The sequence below is a fragment of the Aquarana catesbeiana genome, linkage group LG10 (assembly GCF_042186555.1).
Source record: "Aquarana catesbeiana isolate 2022-GZ linkage group LG10, ASM4218655v1, whole genome shotgun sequence".
Lineage (NCBI taxonomy): Eukaryota > Metazoa > Chordata > Amphibia > Anura > Ranidae > Aquarana > Aquarana catesbeiana.
In genome coordinates, this window is record NC_133333.1 from 39,703,037 (window position 1) to 39,713,129 (window position 10,093).

Below are 10,093 nucleotides of genomic sequence, written 5' to 3' on the forward strand. Positions count from 1 at the left end.
TGTTTTCTGAGTCCACAGTAGAGTGTATTTCCGCCCTTACATTGAGCACTTCCTGTACTGTTAACCAAGCCTCCTTCTCAATCCAACATTTCTGGCAACCCTGCTTCCCTGCTCATAGCTGACTTGTTTTATTTCATAGTATTTACTAGTGCCGATTATCTAGTGTTTGCCTATGTCAGTCTTATCAGCTTATAAAACTGCAGTAATGCTGTCCGATGCCCAGGACATGGTCACATGGGGAGTAGTAGGAAGCTCTGAGTGATTATTTCAGTGGGATTTCAGTGTTGTGCCATAGGAAGTCCTGATAATAGACAGACAAGCACACAGAGTGTGCCGTAAATCAGGGGAGATATGGGCATGCTCAGTGACGTCATTCTAAAGAACAAAAAGGATTACAACAATACTAAGCAAGTAATTATGACTATTGTCCATTACTTTGATTGAGATTAGTATGTAAATGTTTTACTGCTATACCTGATTGTTATATACCAAAACTAGCTGCCTTTAATTTTTCTGTTATCTGTATGGAAATTTCAATAAAAATTATTTAATGATAAAAAAAAAAAAAAAATACTAAGCAAGTAAGGAGATATCAACAAGCAGTGTTCATTAGGGTTTTTTATGCTGATTTACATGTGACAAAGTTGTGGGGGAGAGTTTACAACCACTTTCAGCTGAGTTCCCAGATCCGCCCCCTTGCCGAGGCCATGAGGATTTCAAGTGTTCTTATGTTCCTTTGCTAAAACCCGTTCATGTAAAAGGAATTAACTTCTCAGCCATGGCACTGTAAATTTGAAAAGACAATTCTGCAGCCAATCCACCTTTAATATCAGCTTTCTTCGTTTGAGTTCCCAGCTCCGCCCCCTTGCCGAGGCCACAAGGATATCAACTGTTCTTATGTTCCTTTGCTGATTCTCACTCAAGTGAAAATAAATGAACTTCTCAGCTATGGCAGGGTATATTTTAAAAGAAACTTCTGCAACCACTCCACCTTTAATATCAAACTCCTTTTAGCTGAGTTCCCAGCTCCACCCCCTTGCCAGGGCCATGAAGAATTCAAGCAATGCTCCTATGCTCCTCTGCTGATTCTCAACAACATTTTCAAAGAAAATTCCGCAGTCCCTCCACCCGCTCTCCTATTTTACAAAGTAATACACTTGTGATAAAAGCTTATTTGTAATCATTGTGGACTTTCATATCACGCTCCCTGCAGTTGAGTTCCCAGCTCCGCCCCCCTTGCCAGGGTATGAAGAATTCAAGCAATGCTCTTATGTTTCTCTGCTGATTCTCACTCATGTGAAAGAAATAAACTTCTCAACAAAATGTAAGAAGAAAGCTCTGCAGCCACTCCACACCCTCTACACTTGTAATAAAAGCCTATATGCAGGGCCTGCTGATAAGGCAGTAAGCCAGCCCTTCTGTATTGGGCCCGGGCCTCATCAGTTCAAAAGCTGAGCAGGAGGGCTGGCTGTATGGGCTTATTGCAGACACCAATCTTCTACTGCCTCCCCCCACAGCTCTGCCAGCCTCTCCTCTTTCTTCCTGCACTGCAGGGGGATTGGTCCTGGCAAACGTGTCCCTTTCCATTTTCTGTCCAGACCCCCTGTGTGCCCCTTTCCCACACAGCGCTGCCGGCTTCCCTCCTCTCCTCTCCCAATGGCAGCTGCTATGGGCACACAGGGGGATGTTACAGTGCGGGGGAAGGGGTCAGTAAATATGTAATTTACTGGTCCCTTCTTTTCCTGAATGAACACAATGAGCAATCAGTACCAATCACTCCTGTGTCCATTCATCACTGAAGCATAGTAAAGCAGGGGCGGCCCGTCCATTAAGGGCGCACGGGCGCCGCCCCTCCTGTCCATCGCCGCCTCCCCTATTCATGCGTCCAGCCCCTTTCAGGACACCGGCGCATGGATTCCAATGCGAAGGGGCTGTTTTTTTTTTTAAGCACCAATAAGAGCCAGAGGTTCTAATAGGCTTCAATATATGGTGGGCTTGGGTCGCAGAGAGTGTGCTCTGAGCCCACCCAGGCATGTTACAACTGCGAATCAATATTCGCTGTTGTAACATTGATCCTCCTCCTGGCCAATCAGGAAACAGGTTTTGACACCGGTCACCCGATTGGCTGAAAGGACAGGCGATCCTATTGGATGCCTAGGGGGAGGAGGGAGGAGCGGCATGGGGGAAGCCTGCAACCTGCTACCCATAGGAGCCCACAACCCGCCCATAGAAGCCCGCAACCCGGCCGCCACCCGCCACCCACCTGCAACTGATGGGGTAAGTGCCGGGGTAGAGTGGGGGGTGCCACCGACTGACCAACCGACGGGGGTTTGGTTGTTTTCCGCCCCCCCCCCACCAAAAAAAAACAAAACACCAGTCGCCACTGTAATAAAGTGTGTCTACTATGCTTCAGTTTGTGAATAAGCAAGAAGCCTTAGAGAGCTTCCTATTTATTCAGCTGTGCAGCTGAGGCTGTAGAGAAAGGAACCCATAAATCTATGTCCTCAGTCACTTTCTGCCAGAAGGGGGCCCTGTCAGGTAGACTGTATGGGGCCCCGTGATTTCTAACAGCAGCCCTGCCTATATGTAATCATTGTGGATTTTAACCTCTTCCCGTCCGCGCTATAGCCAAAAGACGGTTACAGCGCGGACCTACTTTGCCGGGAGGCGTCCATAGATGTCCTCCCGTGCTCGAGTGGCCTGCGCGCTCGCGCTAGGGTGCGCGCTCTGTGATCAGCGAGTCTATGAGACTCAGCTGATCACAGATCGGAGTAAGGGGTCGATCCCAGCCCCTTACCACGTGATCAGCTGTCAGCCAATGACAGCTTCTCATGTGATATAAACAGAGCCGGTAATCGGTTATTTTTTCTCCTCACGCTGGTAGCGTGAGGAGAAAAAGAAAAGCCAATCACCGGCGGCTGTGGGAGGGACATCAGTCCCGATCGTGGAGAGCCTCGTGGAGAGGCTTCTGTGCCCATCTGTGCCACCTACCAGTGCACAACAGTGTCGCCTACCAGTGCCCACCAGCGCCACCTACCAGTGCTCACAGTACAACTCATCAATGCCCACAGTGTCACCTATCAGTGCCCACAGTGCCCATCAGTTCCACCTACCAGTGCCCATCAGTGCCACCTACCAGTGCCCATCAGTGCCACCTACCAGTGCCCATCAGTGACATCTATCAGTGCCCATCAGTGCTGTCTTATCAGTGCCCATCAGTGCTGTCTTATCTGTGCCTATCAGTGTCCATCAGTGCAGCCTCATCAGCGAATATCAATGAAGGAGAAAAATTACCCGTTTGCAAAATTTTATAACAAACTATATATATATATATATATATATATATATATATATATATATATATATATATATAACAAACTAAACGAGCCATCATACACAGCCAGGCCATCAGATACCACCGAATATGTTCAGACCCAGAAGACAGAGATGAACATCTCAGAACACTGGCAGACTCCTTCCATAAGAAAGATTACAAAGACAAAACCATCAACAACAACATAAACACAGCCTTGAAAACCCGAAGAGAAAACCTCCTCCAATACACAGAGAAAAAAACAAACAACCAAGTACCTCTAGTCACCACATACAACCCAACACTAGAAGGGATCAAAAAGATAATCAAAGATTTACAACCCATTATAACAGAGGATGAAACTGAAAAAAATATTCCAACAACCCCCATTATTGGCTTTCAGACAACCACCCAACCTCAGACATAAACTAATCAGCAGGAAACTTCACTCTGATTATAAATTCACAAATAATGGAAGCAAACTCTGCAATAAAAAATGCTGCAAACTGTGCAACCAGATCAATCTATCCAAAAGTGTCACACACACAAATGGGACCTTCAATATCACGGGATCTTACAGCTGTACCTCCAGTAATGTTGTGTACCTCATCCAATGCAAAAGGTGCAGCAAAGGATCTTATGTTGGTGAAACAGGACAGAAGTTACAAGTGAGGATGAATTTGCACAGACATACCATCAAAGAACATAAAGAAGACAGTTTCTGCACACCTGTGGGACATCATTTCTCACAATCGGACCACACTATAGAAGACCTCAATGTTTTAGTTCTTAAAGGGAATTTCAGAACTATCCAGGAAAGGAAAATGTTTGAGCCAAGAATGATACTTCTTTTTGACACAAGAGACAATGGCCTAAATTTAGATATTGGTTTCCTCACCCATTATACTACAGTTTTATGTGACTATCACCCCCCCCCCCTCCAGTTTATAGCTTTCCCTCTGTCTTATCTCACTTGCTGATAGCTTTATTACCACTGCCATAGTATTGATTTGTATGTGTTTGTTTTTCTTTTTCCTTTCTCTCAGAGATTTTTTTTTTTGTTTTGTTTTAACATTTTACCTTCTGCTAAAACTTTTGTGAATCAGTACTGCTGAGGGGCGGACTGACAATTCGGGCACTCAGGCACTGCCTGAGGGCCCCATGCTACTAAGGGGCCCCATCAGGGTTGCCAGACTCAATAAAACCAGGGACAGAATGTAAAAATCTGTGTTTTTAAAAAATCCCAAGATTATAGCTGCCCCGCCTCTCCAGTACCTTTTTCAATGTGTGTATGTGTATTCTGTGTGTGTATATTGTGTGTCTGTGTGTGTATACTGTATGTGTGTGTGGTGTGTATATTGTGTGGCCCCATAATCTATTGCCTGGGGGCCCCATAATCTCCTATTGCCTGGGGGCCCCATAATCTCCTTTTGCCCGGGGGCCCCATAATCTCCTATTGCCTGGGGGCCCCATAATCTCCTTTTGCCCGGGGGCTCCATAATCTCCTTTTGCCTGGGGGCCCCATAATCTTTTTTTGCCCGGGGGCTCCATAATCTCCTTTTGCCTGGGGGCCCCATAATCTTTTTTTGCCCGGGGGCTCCATAATCTCCTATTGCCCGGGGGCCCCATGAGCTATCAGTCCGCCCCTGGTACTGCTTGAACCTTGAAAAAAGGGGACACACCCCCCGAAAGCTCACCCATGAAAAATGATATGTTAGTACAAATAAAAAAGTATCACGGACATTACTCAATTTTCTCTATCACAATTGAACGATTGCACTAATACGGCTTCAATCACCTCAAGTATAACAAACTATGAAGCATGTTTTTTTTTTCAAATATTTCTGTCTTTTTTTTGTTTGTTTAGCAAACAATAAAAACCCAAGTGGCAATTAAATACCACCAAAAGAAAGCTCCATTTGTGTGAAAAAATGATACAAAATTTCATTTGAGCACAGTGTAGCATGACCGACCGCGCAATTGTCATTCAAAGAGTGAGAGCGCTGAAAGCTAAAAATTGGTCTGGACAGGAGGGGGGGTTGAAGTGCCCAGTAAGCAAGTGGTTAATATCAAGCTCTCTTCAGCTGAGTTCCCAACTCCGCCCCCTTGCTGGGGCCATGAAGAATTCAAGTGATGCTTTTATGTTCCTCTGCCTTGTCTTATTTATGTGAAAGCAATACACTTTTCAATGGAATTTTAAAAGAAAATTCTGCCGCCACTCCACCCGCTCTACATGACTGTGATCACTTTAAATTCTGTTGCGTTAGGCGGCATCAAAGAATTCAACTTTTGATAAAAGCTTCAGTATTGGAGGAAAAGAAAAGGAAATATATACAGGAAGATGAAGATGCTTCTGCAATGACATTTCCTAAAATATAATCACACTCCAGTGATTTTTCATTTCTTTATAGTTAAAGCTTTTTCATCGCATCTCCAGCTTACTCGCTGTATTGATTGTAAAAAGGGGAATTCATTTCTGTAAAAAACGGCTTGGTTTCTTTGGGTAAACAATGACTTATCTCTTTAGTGTTTTGTATTCTAAAAAGAGATTTTAAGTTATTATAGTTCTTAGAGCGTGTATTCTTCAGAGCTTATTTCACAGAAAATCACTGCGCACTGCGCTTATTGTCTATTGTCATTTTCACCGTTTTCTTATACAGGTAAATGCGATCTGTTTCATCCAATAAACAAGTGTAAGGGCGCATTCACACTATGGGGGGGGGGTGCGTTAATGTACGAGTTTTCATCTATTAAAGTGGAACTAAACCCACAACAGTAAAGCCAGTCTGTATGCAGTGCCTTGAAAAAGTATTCATACCCCTTGAAATTTTCCACATTTTGTCATGTTAAAGCCAAAAACGTAAATGTATTTTATTGGAATTTTATGTGATAGACAAACACAAAGTGGCACATAATTGTGAAGTGGAAGGAAAATGATAAATGTTTTTTATTTTTATTTTTACAAATAAATACCTGAAAAGTGTGGCGTGCATTTGTATTCAGCCCCCTTTACTCTGATACCCCTAATTAAAATCTAGTGGAAACAATTGCCTTCAGAAGTCACCTAATTAGTAAATAGAGTCCACCTGTGTGTAATTTAATCTCAGAAGAAATAAAGCTGTTCTGTGAAGCCCTCAGAGGTTTGTTAGAGAACCTCAGTGAACAAACAGCATCATGAAGGATTAAAGTGTGGAGAAGTTTAAAGCACTGTTGGGTTAGAAAAAAATTTCTCAAGCTTTGAACATCTCACGGAGCACTGATCAATCCATCATCCAAAAAATGGAAAGAGTGTTGCACAACTGGAAACCTACCAAGACATGGCCGTCCACCTAAACTGACAGGCCGGGCAAGGAGAGCATTCATCAGAGAAGCAGCCAAGAGGTCCATGGTAACTCTGGAAGAGTAGTATATTGATTGGTTTGAGCAAAAGTTATAGCATCTACAAAATTGGGGATATATTTATGGCATTTTTATTATATATTTTTTTTTTTTTACTAGTATTGGTGATTAGAATTTTTTAGCGGGACTGCGACATTGCGGCGGACAGATCGGACACTTTTTTGGGACCATTGTGTCAGGCAGTGGCGTCGCTAGGGGGTGGCTATTGGGGCTATAGCCCCGAGTCTCTTGCCACAGGGTCCCTGCCTAACCAGCGGCATGTGGGCTGCATGAGAGAGGCGGATGAGAGGAGAGAAGCGGGGGCGTGTCCTGGCTGCCGAGCAATATGGCCGCATCCCAGCCCGCCCATTCTGTCTCTCCCAGGGAGGAGAAGATCCCTGCACACCAGCAGACCATGACCCAGTGGCGATTGCAGACATCGGGTCCCCGCCACCTCACAGATTTCTTCATGGTGCTGCCGCACACAGCAGTCCAAGATGGTGCCGCGGAGAACGGCCACCCTGCCTCACCACAACCACTGCCCAGAGAATCTGTCACCTGGACTCTGACACGGCCTCCCTCTCCTCCTCATCTGACAGAGGTAAGAGAGCTGCAGTCTCCCCAGTCTCATCACCCACTAAGCTTCGCTCAGCCAAAAAGCAGCACTGGGCTTCACTGCCAGCACAGCCCACTGTTCATGAGGAGAACAACACTGACTCCCTCTCTGCCTTCCCTGCAGCAGATGTCCCAACCACAGAGACTACTCTGTGGTTGGGACATCTGTACGACTTTGGGGGCGACTTGGGGCGACTTGCATAGACTTCTATACAGAAGTCGTTTTGCAAGTCACCCGGGCAGTCGTGTGCAGGTCGCCTCGGTGAGGTGACCTGCAAGTCGTGCCGCCTCTGGTGTGAACCGAGAGAGAAAGAGAAGAGAGAAGCGAGCGGGCGGACGAGCAGAGATGACATCATCTCTCACTGCCCGCCCCGCATCACCGCTCTCCTGCCCTCACTAAATGGACCAATGCTGCCAGCCTGCCACCAATGCAGCGACAATGCACAATTGGTGGAACTGGTTGCATACCTCCCAACTTTTTGAGATGGGAATGAGGGACACATTTTTTACCGCTACTATTCCTTTATATTGGCTTTTGGAATTTACAAATACAGCAATTTAGAAATCAGATGAAAGGTTTAGCGCTGGGAAACACGTTTTGATAGATAAAAAGTGCATTTTATATACATCTATATAGATCAGACCAAAATGAGGGACAAATGAGAAGAAATGAGGGACAGAGGGACATTGCTCCAAATCAGGGACAATCCCTCGAAATCAGGGACAGTTGGGAGCTATGCTGAAGGGGAGACCTATATGAAGAAATAACACGTCTAAATAACCTTACATTGTGATGGTAAGTATCTACTACCTGAAGATCTCAAGCAGAAAATAGAAGGAGGATTTACAACTAAGATAGTGGGGGGGGGGGTGTATGCTGTAGGGTAAATGTTTTACTGTGGCAGGCTCATTAAACTGTTAGCATCTCCAGGCAAGCTTGATCTAATGGTTCTCTGTTGTACGACGCAGAATATATTAGCACTATATCAATGGGGAAGAAAGCAATACATACACTTTATTGTCAAAAGTATTGGGACGTCTGCCTTTACACACACATAAACTTCAATCACATCCCAGTTTTCATCCGTAAGGTTCAATATTGAGTTGGCCCACCCTTTGCAGCTATAACAGCTTCAACTCTTCCGGGAAGGCTGTTCACAAGGTTTAGGAGTGTGTCTATGGGAATGTTTGACCATTCCTACAGAAGCGCATTTGTGAGGTCAGGCACTGATGTTGGATGAGAAGGCCTGGCTCACAGTCTCCGCTCTAATTCATCCCAAAGGTGTTCAATCGGGTTGAGGTTTAGGCAAGTCAAGTTCCTCCACCCCAAACTGCCTCATCCATATCTTTATGGACCTTGCTTTGTGCACTGGTCCAAATCATTTGATGATGGGGGGATTATAGTGTGGGGTTGTCTTTCAGGATTTGGGCTTGGCCCCTTGGTTCCAGTGAAGGGAACTCTTAAGGCATCAGCATACCAAGACATTTTGGACAATTTCATGCTCCCAACTTTGTGGGAACAGTTTGGGGATGGCCCCTTCCTGTTCCAACATGACTGCACACTAGTGCACAAAGCAACAGTTTTGGAGTGGAGACTGTGAGCCAGACCTTCTTGTCCACATCAGTGCCTGACCTCACAAATGCGCTTCTGGAAGAATGATCAAACATTCCCATAGACACACTCCTAAACCTTGTGGACAGCCTTCCTAGAAGAGTTGAAGCTGTTATAGCTGCAAAGGGTGGGCCAACTCAATATCGAATCCTACGGACTAAGACTGGGATGCCATTAAAGTTTAAGTGCGTGTAAAGGCAGGTGTCCCAATACTTTTGACAATATAGTGTATATACAGCAGCTCTATGGCCCCACAGCACTGCGGTCGAGGACTTTATTCCCAGTAGGGACACTGCATGCATGAACGCTATGGGAGAGAACTACTGAAACTGGTGCACACAGAATCTGGTTCAGCTGTGCATGGTAACCAATCAGCTTCCAGGTTTAATTGCCAAAGCTTAAGGCCAGGTTCACACTGGTACGACAAACACTCCGACATTGGGAGCTCATGTCACAAGACGTGTGAAAATCAATGTTTCCCTATGGGAGCCGTCTTAACTGGTCCAACACAAGTCGGTCCGACTTTGAAAATGCTCCCTGCACTACTTTGGTCCGACTTTGGTCCTACTTCAGCCCATTGAATATCACTGAAGTCGGATCGCCATCTTAACTGACCCGGCTTTGGCATGGGTTCCTCCAGGAGCATACCAGGCCCTTCGGTCTGGTATGGATTTTAGGGGAACCCCCAAGCCGAGAAACGGCGTGGGGGTCCCCCCAAAATCCATACCAGACCCTTATCCGAGCACACATCCCGGCAGGTCAGGAAAGGGGATGGGGACGAGCGAGCGCCCCCCCCCCCCTCCTGAACTGTACCAGGCCGAATGCCCTTAACATGGGGGGTGGGTGCTTTGTGGCAGGGGGGGCCCTTCGCTCCCCACCCCACAGCACCTTGTCCACATTTTGATGAGGACAAGGGCCTCTTCCCGAGAACCCTGGCCAGTGGAGGAGGCAGAAGAGCTGGAGAGGGGAGAAGAAATCAGAAGAGTCAACGGAGCTGCCTTAAAGCGGAGTTCCACACAAAAATGGAACTTCCGCTTTTTGGAACCCTCCCCCCCTCCGGTGTCACATTTGGCACCTTTCAGGGGGGAGGGGGGTGCAGATACCTGTCTAAGACAGGTATTTGCACCCACTTCCGGCATAGACTCCCATGGGAGTCTATGCCTCTTCCTGTCCCC